This window comes from Salvelinus fontinalis, unplaced genomic scaffold, assembly GCF_029448725.1.
Source record: "Salvelinus fontinalis isolate EN_2023a unplaced genomic scaffold, ASM2944872v1 scaffold_0226, whole genome shotgun sequence".
Lineage (NCBI taxonomy): Eukaryota > Metazoa > Chordata > Actinopteri > Salmoniformes > Salmonidae > Salvelinus > Salvelinus fontinalis.
In genome coordinates, this window is record NW_026600435.1 from 205,597 (window position 1) to 218,966 (window position 13,370).

The 13,370-nt window shown below is 42.4% G+C and overlaps 1 pseudogene; it reads right to left on the minus strand.

The window, feature by feature from the left end:
• The window catches only part of LOC129844771 (haloacid dehalogenase-like hydrolase domain-containing 5), a 38,913-nt pseudogene that overhangs the window by 2,717 nt on the left and 22,826 nt on the right, over positions 1-13,370 (minus strand).

Here is a 13,370-nt window from a genome sequence, read left to right on the forward strand (position 1 = left end):
CCTCCTCTGGATCATCCAGATGGTCATTGGCAAACTTCAGACGGGCCTGGACATGCGCTGGCTTGAGCAGGGGGAACTTGCGTGCGCTGCAGGATTTTAATCCATGACGGCATAGTGTGTTACTAATGGTTTTCTTTGAGACTGTGGTCCCAGCTCTCTTCAGGTCATTGACCAGGTCCTGCCGTGTAGTTCTGGGCTGATCCCCCATCCTTCCTCATGATCATTGATGCCCCACGAGGTGAGATCTTGCATGGAGCCCCAGACCGAGGGTGATTGACCGTCATCTTGAACTTCTTCCATTTTCTAATAATTACGCCAACAGTTGTTGCCTTCTCACCAAGCTGCTTGCCTATTGTCCTGTAGCCCATCCCAGCCTTGTGCAGGTCTACAATTTTATCCCTGATGTCCTTACACAGCTCTCTGGTCTTGGCCATTGTGGAGAGTGTGTGGACAGGTGTCTTTTATACAGGTAACGAGTTCAAACAGGTGCAGTTAATGCAGGTAATGAGTGGAGAACAGGAGGGCTTCTTAAAGAAAAACTAACAGGTCTGTGAGAGACGGAATTCTTACTGGTTGGTAGGTGATCAAATACTTATGTCATGCAATAAAATGCAAATTAATTACTTAAAATGTGATTTTCTGGATTTTTGTTTTAGATTCCGTCTCTCACAGTTGAAGTGGTACCTATGCTAAAAATGACAGACCTCTACATGCTTTGTAAGTAGGAAAACCTGCAAAATCGGCAGTGTATCAAATACTTGTTCTCCCCACTGTATGAGTAAGGAAAAATAAATAGAGTGAAGAGTAGGGTTTCTTACAGCTTTGTCTCAGATGGGTGGTTCCTTACCCGACAGCGTAGACGTATAGTGTTCTGATGGGTGTAGGTTCTAACACGATAGCGTTTAGTGTTCCAATGGGTGTAGGTCCTAACCTGATTGTGTATAGTGTTCTGATGGGTTTAGGGTACTTACCCGATAGCGTATAGTGTTCTAATGGGGCTATTACCCGATAGTGTATAGTGTTCTGATGGGTGTAGGTTCTAACCTGATAGTGTATAGTGTTCTAATGGGGCTATTACCCGATAGTGTATAGTGTTCTGATGGGTGTAGGTTCTAACCTGATAGTGTATAGTGTTCTGATACGTGTAGGTTCTAACCTGATAGTGTATAGTGTTCTGATACGTGTAGGTTCTAACCTGATAGTGTATAGTGTTCTGATACGTGTAGATTCTAACCCGATAGTGTTCTGATGGGTGTAGGTTCTATGCTGATAGCGTGGAGTATACTGATGGATTTATTACCCGATAGTGTTCTGATGGGGTTATTACTCGATGGTGTATAATGATCTGATGGGCGTAGGTTCTAACCTGATAGCATTGAGTATACTGATGGGGTTATTACCCGATAGTGTTCTGATGGGTGTAGGTTCTAACCCGATAGTGTATTGTGTTGTGATGGGTGTAGGTTCTAACCTGATAGTGTATTGTGTTCTGATGGGTGTAGGTTCTAACCTGATAGTGTATAGTGTTCTGATGGGTGTAGGTTCTAACCTGATAGTGTTTACTGTTCTGATGGTGTTATTACCCAATAGTGTATAGTGTTCTGCGGGTTGTAGATTCAAACCTGATAGTGTATAGTGTTCTGATGGGTGTAGGCTCTAACCTGATAGTGTATAGTGTTTTGATAGGTCTAGGTTCCAAGCCGATATCATATAGTGTGCTGATATGTTTATTACCCAGTAGTGTATTGTGTTGTGAACCTGTTCAAACCTGATTGTGTATAGTATTCTGATGGTTGTAGGTTCTAACCCGATAGTGTTCTGATGAGTGTACCTTATAACCTGATAGTGTATAGTGTTCTGATGGGGTTATTACTCGATAGTGTATAGTGTTCTGATGGGTCTAGGTTCCAAGCCGATATCATATAGTGTGCTGGGATGTTTATTACCCAATAGTGTATTGTGTTCTGATGGTTGTAGGTTCTAACCTGTTAGTGTATTGTGTTCTGATGGGGCTATTACCCGATAGTGTATAGTGTTCTGATGGGGCTATTACCCGATAGTGTATAGTGTTCTGATGGTTGTAGGTTCTAACCCGATAGTGTATTGTGTTCTGATGGAGCTGTTACCCGATAGTGTTTTGTGTTCTGATGGGTGTACCTTATAACCTGATAGTGTATAGTGTTCTGATGGGGTTATAACCCGATAGTGTGTCCTGAAGGTTGTAGGTTCTAACCTGATAGTGTATACTGCTCTGATGGGTGTACCTCCCGGGTGGCGCAGTGGTCTAGGGCACTGCATCGCAGTGCTAGCTGCGCCACCAGAGTCTCTGGGTTCACGCCCAGGCTCTGTCGCAGCCGGCCGCAACCGGGAGGTCCGTGGGGCGACGCACAATTGGCATAGCATCGTCCGGGTTAGGGAGGGTTTGGCCGGTAGGGATATCCTTGTCTCAGTATGTAAAATGTAATAAAAATGTATGCACTCTACTGCAAGTCGCTCTGGATAAGAGCGTCTGCTAAATGACTAAAATGTAATGTAAATGTAAATGTACCTTATAACCCGATAGTGTATACTGCTCTGATGGGTGTACCTTATAACCTGATAGTGTATAGTGTTTTGAAGGGGTTATTACCCGATAGCGTAGAGTGTTCTTATAGGTGTCCTCCAGCCTCTCTCTGCAGCCTGCTCCCTGATGAGGTACTCAGCGAAGTGATATGTTAGTTCAGAAGGTTTCCCCATCAGAGCTTCGTACTTCAGCTCCTGCCCCGTTATCTTCCTGTAGATGTTCTCCAGACACACAAGGAACATCCCGTGGCCAAACCTACGCAACACACACACACACAATGACAGACAGTGTGACTAAAACATTTGTCAACCATTGTTCCAATAGTGTAATCTTTCTCAGTGACTTGTTACCGTGGAGACTGGGCCTCGGCCATCCACATCAGGTCCATGTTACAGGCCAGTAGCGGCAGGTGGGCGGAGTGACGCATCTCATGGGCGTTACCCAGGCTCCCATTGGTCAGCAACACATCAATGATCAGCTGCAGGTTGGTCTCCCATCGGATTGGCTCGCCGAACAGGATGACCGCTGCGACCAGGAAAAAAGAGAAACAACATCATTAAATTGTGAGTTTATACCTTTCTTATAAATCTGAAAGATGATTCTACATGTAGAAGCATTATTTGGAGATAATGTACTAGGATATGAACAATATGCTTCTTACCTTGAACTATAGGGAGGTTCACAATAGGTGAAGACTGCAACAAGAGAAGAGTAACATTCAGGGCTGCAGAGTACATACACCCTAAAGTGTCCCTGGGACACTGTCACTCTCAATCCCCATCTCCTCCCTGACCTTTCACATCGCTGTGCATGTGACCCTGCTCCAGCAGAGGTAACATGGTGATACACCATGGGTAGGGTATCCTCAGTCTCAGGTGGTTGGAATATATTTCGGGCTACTGGACAAAAGTGTCTGCTAAATGTATATAATATACTGAACTACCAGTCTATACAGTAACACAACATGACATACATAGGGAGAACACAGTCATAGCAGAGGTGGACTTTATGGGTTCTTGAGGCAAATTTGTTCTTTGTGAGGGGAGGGACCTATGAACTAAATTACATGACTTAGACTTTTCAATCTCTTGTTATAGAGCCACCATGTGGCCAATTGCCATGGTATTGCGTGAAAGCGTGTGGCCCTAGGACCTTTACCATGTTGTTAAGTTGCACAGTCCTGGGCCTTTCCATCTCATGGAAATTGTTTTTTTCTTCACCAACATGGTAGAAAGAGGAATATAATAATAATGACAATAATGAAGTGGAAACAAATACAACAGGGTTTCACCAGCTTTGCTGCTTGAACCCCTAAATATACCTGCAAGCAGCCTTACCAGGGTTCAAACTGTGGGTCCACTGTGCCACCATCAGGACAAATCGCCTTAGGATGAGATACGTCTGTACTCCTGACCACGATTGGCAAATATCAGAACTCTAAATCAACCAGATCATGCAATATAACTTTGATGTATTTTTGACTATTTTAAATGTCTTCTTCTCCTGAACTGCTTAACCGATTGGTAAATTTGGTATATAGCATTTATGGAGGCACGTCTTTAAACAACATGGCCACTATGAACCAATGAGCTTGCATGAATGTTTTTTCCTGTCCAACAGCGCCACCATGCGGCCAAACTCAACTATTTTCTACAGGTAAGCTTGACTCACCTCCCTGAGCGTGTGTGACACATTTCATCACTCTGAGTCAAACAGATCAAGAGATATAAACATGTGCCCATTATAGTGCCCACGTGTGGTCAATCGAAATCTGTTAAGATAAGTTGAGTCTTGCATGGTATTGCATGAGAGGGTGTGGCCATTGGACCTTTATTATGTTGCTAAACTGAACATTTCTGAACTTTTCATCTCATGGGATTTTTTTTTCTTCACCAATAACTAGAAAAGTACATTTCCTGAAGAAAATGTGGTGTTCTTGTGAAGCTTGTTAGCTCGATTAATTGATAGGATATGATAGCCTGAACAAGTGAAAGTTGGTTTGGTTGACTCTAGCTTGAATGGTTCAAGAGTTACTGTTGGTAGGTTATTTTATGCTAATTTTCTAGTTATAGTTGATAAAAGTTTTAAAGAATTTGATGTTAGGATAGCCTGAACATGTGACAATTGGTTTGATGTCTCAAGCTTGAATGATTCAAGTGTTACTCGTAGTGGATTATTTTATGCAATCTTTATTTAGTTATAGTTGATCAAAGTTTTTGAGAATTTGAAGTTAGCATAGCCTGAACATGTGAAAGTTTGTTTGGTGTCCCTAGCTTGAACAGTTCAATAATTACTGTTTGTGAATTATTTAATGCATCGGTATCCATAGCAATGACATGATACGAGATGCTGTTAGCTAGCTTCTTTTTTCATCACTCTAAACTCCTACAAACAACTCACTTTTTATTGGTAGCAGATATTATTGTTCAAAGCCAGATTTGGAAAGCAGAGAAGTAGAGGGAGATTCCATACGCTCTAAGTTTTTGGCAAAACGGCAGTTGTTTGGAATAAGTTGGGGAAAATGTGTTAATATATTTACTAAAACAGCTGTATAGTTAGATCCGTAGCGGATATTTTTGTTCTGCAAACATATTTGAATAGCAGAGCCGTAGACGAAGATGTCACACCCTCTAACTTTTTGTCTAACTTGTTGGGTAAGTGGTCAAAAGTTCAGTTGTTTATAAAAAGTTAGAATTTTTTGTTGTTGATGCGGTTACTTAAACAGCTGTAGCGTTTGATAGGTACCATATAATTATGTTATTATTTCAGGTTTGAAAAGCAGAGAAGTAGAGGAAGATTTCATATGCTCTAACTTTTTGCCTAAGATAATTGCAAAGTGGTCAAAAGTTACATTGTTTACAGTAAATGTTGGAAACGTTGATGTCACAACGGGGAGCTTTAGAATGGTGAAATAAGTCCCATTTAAATGAATGAAGATGGACCAAAAAGAAAGACCAAAAAATGTATAGTTTAAAAAGTATAAATAATTTAAAAAGTTGTATGCAAGCACACTATTCCAGACCAGTCTGCACATTTTAAACTTTGAATGGTGTTTCTAGCGTAAACGGTGTAAGAGGAGTAGCATGCAGAAAAATAAGAAGAAGACGTAAGACGAAGATTTAAAGTGGGGACTTTTGCTTCGCAAGTCCCACCTAATAGTAACTAGATGGGACTTTTCCATTATGAAAAATTTGATGGGACTTGCTTCAACTCTTTACATGTATTCTTGTGGTAGTTGAAGAAGTTTAAAAGGTTTTACTTAAGCCAAGAGTTAAATATAGTCAAACTTAAATGTTGTAAAATAATCGGTATGATTACTTTGATAGACTACACTGTCAACCGTATTACTTTGATAGACTACACTGTCAACCGTATTACTTTGATAGACTACACTGTCAACCTTATTACTTTGATAGACTACACTGTCAACCTTATTACTTTGATAGACTACACTGTCAACCTTATCACTTTGATAGACTACACTGTCAACCGTATTTGATAGACTACACTGTCAACCTTATCACTTTGATCAACCTTATTACTTTGATAGACCACACGGTCAACCTTATTACTTTGATAGACCACACGGTCAACCTTATTACTTTGGATTGTGTTAGATATTTCAACACAAATAACTAAACTCAGAAAAAGTTACCGAAAATGTCACTTAAACAGCTGTAAGGTTTGATTGGTACCAGATCATTCTGTTATTATTCCAGATTTGAATAGCATAGAAGTAGAAGAAGAAGATGCCACAACCTTTAACTCTTTGTGTAAGTTTTTGTCAAAGTGGTCCAAGTAGCTGATTTGTGTCAAAAGTTGCATTGTTGCATTTACAGTGGATGGAAGTTGGAAGTGATGACGTCACAATTATTAGCCACATTAAAGTGAATGAAGATGGCGTAAAAGACGTTTTAAAGTGTGAATGGCGTTTGTAGCAGTGTAAGAGGAGTAGCGTGCAGAAGAAGAAGAAGAACAACAAAGTTTTAGAATGTGACGTTTGCTTTGTACGTCCCATTTAATAACAATAAAAAGTGAGAATTATGTCGAAGATTTAAGTGGGGGCTTTTGCTTTGCAAACCCCACAGTAATTAAAGCAGCGAGCAGTGTTGCCAGGGTTCAAGCTAGGTACTGTTGTTCATTGTTGGTAAATGTTGAAGTGAGTTGAGCAGTTGTTATAAGATGGCACAAGTGTTAGTACTACCTGAAAAGGTCCATCAGGGGTATTGATAGTGTTTCACTATGAAATGTTTCACATACATACATACTGTAAATGCACATAGTCAAACACACAGACACACACTTGCATCATAATGCCACCATCTGGACAAATTGGACACATCACCCTAGGGTGAGCTACTTCTGTACTCCTTACCACACTTGCCAAATATCACAACTCAACATCAACCGATCATGCAATAGTCCTTTGATCTATTTTGGACCATTTGTAATGATGTTGACTACTTTTAAATGTCTTCTTCACTTCCTGTTGAACACGGAACGAGGGAGAGCTCGATTTGTTGTTTTGAAAAGTTTGTTTTGAAAGTCTATTGAAAAGGTTTGGTTACTAGCTAGCTCCCTTTTGATTTTGGATCCTGTGACGTGGTTGGCATCAGTTGCTGGGACCGTTACTATCTGTATAGTGATCAGTGATCCAGTGATCCTGGACTGGACAGATCCCAAGGCCGGATCTGAGGAGCTGTTTTGGGGCCCCAGTGCCCCCGCACATTGACTCTGTACCGGTACCGCCTGTATATAGCTATTGTTAATTATTTGTTATTCTTATCTCTTACTTTTTTTAGTTATTTTCTTAAAACTGCATTGTTGGTTAAGGGCTTGTAAGTAAGCATTTCACTGTAAGATCTACATCTATTGTATTCTGCGCATGTGACAAATACAATTTGATATGATTTGGCATTAAGCTAGCTGGGTGTTCTTGAGCGCAGCCCGTGACGAGGTTAGCCATTGGGGCTGGGACTGCAGATTGTCCCAGGCTTGTGGCTGTCTAGATCCTTGCAACCTGCCCTGTCTGGAAGTAACAGCGTAACCTACGTTGTTGACATGACAAAGACCAAAGCAGGCGGGAGTACTGTTTGAACATCATGAAGAACAATATGGCCTTAAATGGCCATGTACTCTTATCTCCACCCAGCACAGCCAGATGAGGACTGGCCACTACTCATAGCCTGGTTCCTCTCTAGGTTTCTTCCTAGGTTCCTGCCTTTCTAGGGAGTTTTTCCTAGCCACCGTGATTCTACATCTTCATTGCTTGCTGTTTGGGGTTTTAGGTTGGGTTTCTGTATAGCACTTTGAGATATCAGCTGATGTAAAAAGGGCTTTATAAATACATGTGATTGATTGTCTCTATCACAGGTGAAGGGTCTTTTAAACAAACAAAAAGAGACAAGCAGTTGTTACAACAACAAGAAAATAGCTTAGTGTTTTGTCCAAATACTGGTGGAGTCAACTAATAAAAGAATGGACCAGAGAGGTCCAGGACCTGAAGAACAATACTGGTGGAGTCAACTAATAACAGAATGGACCAGAGAGGTCCAGGACCTGAAGAACAATACTGGTGGAGTCAACTAATAACAGAATGGACCAGAGAGGTCCAGGACCTGAAGAACAATACTGGTGGAGTCAACTAATAAAATAATGGACCTGAGAGGTCCAGGACCTGAAGAACAATACTGGTGGAGTCAACTAATAAAATAATGGACCTGAAAGGTCCAGGACCTGAAGAACAATACTGGTGGAGTCAACTAATAAAATAATGGACCTGAGAGGTCCAGGACCTGAAGAACAATACTGGTGGAGTCAACTAATAAAATAATGGACCTGAGAGGTCCAGGACCTGAAGAACAATACTGGTGGAGTCAACTAATAAAATAATGGACCTGAAAGGTCCAGGACCTGAAGAACAATACTGGTGGAGTCAACTAATAAAATAATGGACGACCTGACCAGAGAGGTCCAGGACCTGAAGAACAATACTGGTGGAGTCAACTAATACAATAATGGACCAGAGAGGTCCAGGACCTGAAGAACAGTTTGCATTTCTCCCAGGGTCAGATTGATGAGTTTAACGGCAAGATTGGCAAATTGTATTTGTCACAGTGAAATGCTTATTTTCCACCCTCCCTTCCAAAAGCATGTTAGGGGTAAGAGAACCTATGGGTTCGTAGCTTCAACCCCGCAGCACACACACACACACACACACACACTTACACACGCCAACTGATTAATGGACTGCTGAATGTATGTTTATTTCTCTTGCTTTGTTTGCTCTTCTCAGTATTATGTCTATCTCTGATAAACTAATTACTAACTGACTTAGAACTGTTAAGGCTCCGTGGATTGATGAAGAATTGAAAAACTGTATGGTTGAAAGAGATGGGGCAAAAGGAGTGGTAAGTCTGGCTGCACATCTGACTGGCTGATTTATTGCAATTTGAGAAATTGTTACTAAACAAAAAAAGAAGAAGAAACTGTATTATGATGCCAAGATCAAACACTTTGTAGTACTTTGAATTAAATTATGAGCAGAAAGACACATTCAACTCCATTTTTCATCGAATCAGATGGCTTATTCATCACAAAACTATTTGATGTTGCCAATAATTTGAATGATTACTTAATTGGCAAAGTGGGCGTACTTAGGCAGGAAATCCCAACAACGAAGTGAGCCATTGTACTCATGCGTAAAAAAAAATAAAAGCATTGCATGTTTGAATTTTGTAAAGTTAGTGTGGGAGAGGTGGGGAAATTATTGTTAACGATCAATAATGACAAACCTCCTGGCATTGACAACTTAGATGGAAGCTGACTCTATGGCCACTCCTATCTGTCATATCTTTAATCTGAGCCTAGAGGAAAGTCTTTGTCCTCAGGCCTGGAGGGAAGTAATTCCGCTAACCAATAGTGGTAAAGCGGCCTTCACTAGTTCCAACAGCAGACCTATCAGCTTGCTGCCAGCTCTTAGCAAACTGTTGAAAAAAATGGTGTTTGACCAAATACAAAGCTATTTCTCTGAAAACAAATTAACAACAGACGTTTAGCATGCTTACAGAGAAGGGCACTCAACATGTACTGCACTGACACAAATTACTGATGATTGGTTGAAAGAAATTGATAATAAGAAGATTGTGGGAGCTGTACTGTCAGATTTCAGTGCAGCCTTTGATATTATTGACCATAACCTGTTGTTGAAGAAATGTACGCTACCATTCAAAAGTTTGGGGTCACTTAGAAATGTCCCTGTATTTGAAAGAAAAGCAAAATAAAATGTCCATTAAAATAAGAAATACAGTGTAGACATTGTTCATGTAGTAAATGACTATTGTAGCTGGAAACAGCTGATTTTTAATGGAATATCTACATAGGCGTACAGAGGCCCATTATCAGCAACCATCACTCCTGTGTTCCAATGGCACGTTGTGTTAGCTAATCCAAGTTTATCATTTTAAAAGGCTAATTGATCATTAGAAAACCCTTTTGCAATTATGTTAGCACAGCTGAAAACAGTTGTTCTGATTTAAAGAAGCAATAAAACTGGCCTTCTTTAGACTAGTTGAGTATCTGGAGCATCAGCATTTGTCGGTTCGATTATAGGCTCAAAATGGCCAGAAACAAAGTACTTTCTTCTGAAACTCGTCAGTCTATTCTTGTTCTGAGAAATGAAGGATATTCCATGTGAGAAATTGCCAACAAACTAAAGATCTCGTACAACGCTGTATACTACTCCCTTCACAGAACAGCACAAACTGTCTCTAACCAGAATAGAAAGAGGAGTGGGAGGCCCCGTTCCACAACTGAGCAGGAGGACAAGTACAGTCAGAGTTGCAAAGAAAATGCCAGACTGGCCAAAAAGAAGAAGAAGAAGAAAAAGAACACAGACACTGAACAGAGGAAGATTAGAAAAAAGAAGAAAACATGAAAAGATGCTGGAGGAGTGCCAGATGCCATCTGTCAAGCATGGTGGAGGCAATGTGATGGTCTGGGGGTGCTTTGGTGGTTGACACCATCTGTCAAGCATGGTGGAGGCAATGTGATGGTCTGGGGGTGCTTTGGTGGTTGACGCCATCTGTCAAGCATGGTGGAGGCAATGTGATGGTCTGGGGCTGCTTTGGTGGTTGACGCCATCTGTCAAGCATGGTGGAGGCAATGTGATGGTCTGGGGGTGCTTTGGTGGTTGACGCCATCTGTCAAGCATGGTGGAGGCAATGTGGTGGTCTGGGGGTGCTTTGGTGGTTGACGCCATCTGTCAAGCATGGTGGAGGCAATGTGATGGTCTGGGGCTGCTTTGGTGGTTGACGCCATCTGTCAAGCATGGTGGAGGCAATGTGATGGTCTGGGGCTGCTTTGGTGGTTGACGCCATCTGTCAAGCATGGTGGAGGCAATGTGATGGTCTGGGGGTGCTTTGGTGGTTGACGCCATCTGTCAAGCATGGTGGAGGCAATGTGATGGTCTGGGGGTGCTTTGGTGGTTGACGCCATCTGTCAAGCATGGTGGAGGCAATGTGATGGTCTGGGGGTGCTTTGGTGGTTGACGCCATCTGTCAAGCATGGTGGAGGCAATGTGATGGTCTGGGGGTGCTTTGGTGGTTGACGCCATCTGTCAAGCATGGTGGAGGCAATGTGATGGTCTGGGGGTGCTTTGGTGGTTGACGCCATCTGTCAAGCATGGTGGAGGCAATGTGATGGTCTGGGGGTGCTTTGGTGGTGGTAAAGTGGGAGATTTGTAAAGGGTAAAAGGGATCTTGAAGAAGGAAGGCTATCACTCCATTTTGCAATGCCATGCCATACCCTGTGGACGGCGCTTAATTGGAGCCAATTTCCTCCCACAACAGGACAATGACCCAAAGCACAGCTCCAAACTATGCAAGAACTATTTAGGGAAGAAGCAGTCAGCTGGTATTCTGTCTGTAATGGAGTGGCCAGCACAGTCACCGGATCTCAACCCTATTGAGCTGTTCTGGGAGCAGCTTGACCGTATGGTACGTAAGAAGTGCCCATCAAGCCAATCCAATTTTGTGGGAGGTGCTTCAGGAAGCATGGGGTGAAATCTCTTCAGATTACCTCAACAAATTGACAACTAGAATGCCAAAAGTCTGCAAGGCTGTAATTGTTGCAAATGGAGGATTCTTTTACGAAATCAAAGTTTGAAGGACACTATTATTATTTCAATTAAAAATCATTATTTATAACCTTGTCAACGTCTTGACTATATTTCCTATTCATTTTGCAACTAATTTCAGGTATGTTTTCATGGAAAACAAAGACATTTCTAAGTGACCCCAAACTTTTGAACGGTAGTGTATGTACCCATGTTTTGACACGCAACATCTTCCAGGACTCTAGCTCAAACAATATGGCCACCATTGGATCAATGAGGTTACATGGATGGTTTTTCCTGTCCAACAGCACCACCGTGCGTGTGTGTGTGTGTGTGTGCGTGCGTGTTCCTACTGGTAGTTTGGGTCGTCTGTTGTGGTCCACCATATCCAGCAGGGGGAAGTATTCTCTCAACATGTCGATGCTCACCACATTCCGGAAGCCCAGACTGGAGGGACGTTAAGGATCAACATGGTAACATCTATAACATACACTAAGTATACCAAACAGTTAAGAAACAAATTATTATTTACATTGACAGCCTATCCCGGACGACGCTGGGCCAATTGTGCGCCGCCCTATGGGACTCCCACTCACGGCCAGATGTGATACAGCCTGGATTCGAACCAGGGCGCCTCTTGCACTGAGATGCAGTGCCTTAGACCACTGCGCCACTTGGGAGCCCAACATTAGGAACAGCTTCATAATATTTACTGGTACCCCACTCTCTTTTTCCCTCAGAACAGCCTCAATTCGTCGGGGCATGGACTCTACAAGGTATCGAAAGCATTCCACAGGGATGCTGACCCATGTTGACTCCAATGCTTCCCACAGTTGAATCCAATTGGCTGGATGTCCTTTGGGTGGTGGACCATTCTTGATACACATGGGTGTGAAAAACCCAGAAACCTTGCAGTTCTTGACACAAACAGTTCAAAGGCACTTAAGTGTTTTATCTTGCCCATTCACCCTCTGAATGGCACAAATACACAATCCATGTCTCAAGGCTTGAAAGTCCTTCTTTTTCCCATCTCCTCCCCTTCATTAACACTGATTGAAGTGGATTTAACAATTGACATCAATAAGGGATCATAGCTTTCACTTGGATTCGCCTGGTCAGTCTATGTCATGGAATACTCTTAATGTTTTGTATACTCAGTGGAATTTCCACAGTTTATACTCTTATCAAAGACCGTTCTATATTCTCTGTGCTAGAAAAGGTCAGATCATCAGCATGGCTGACGACGCTGTGTTTAGGTTTGCCAGCCCCAGGCTGAAGCAGTAGGCCAAACCTTTATCTGGACGACAAGCCCCAGGCTGAAGCAGTAGGCCAAACCTTTATCTGGACGCCAAGCCCCAGGCTGAAGCAGTAGGCCAAACCTTTATCTGGACGACAAGCCCCAGGCGGAAGCAGTAGGCCAAACCTTTATCTGGACGACAAGCCCCAGGCTGAAGCAGTAGGCCAAACCTTTATCTGGACGACAAGCCCCAGGCTGAAGCAGTAGGCCAAACCTTTATCTGGACGCCAAGCCCCAGGCTGAAGCAGTAGGCCAAACCTTTATCTGGACGACAAGCCCCAGGCTGAAGCAGTAGGCCAAACCTTTATCTGGACGACAAGCCCCAGGCTGAAGCAGTAGGCCAAACCTTTATCTGGATAACAAGCCCCAGGCGGAAGCAGTAGGCCAAACCTTTA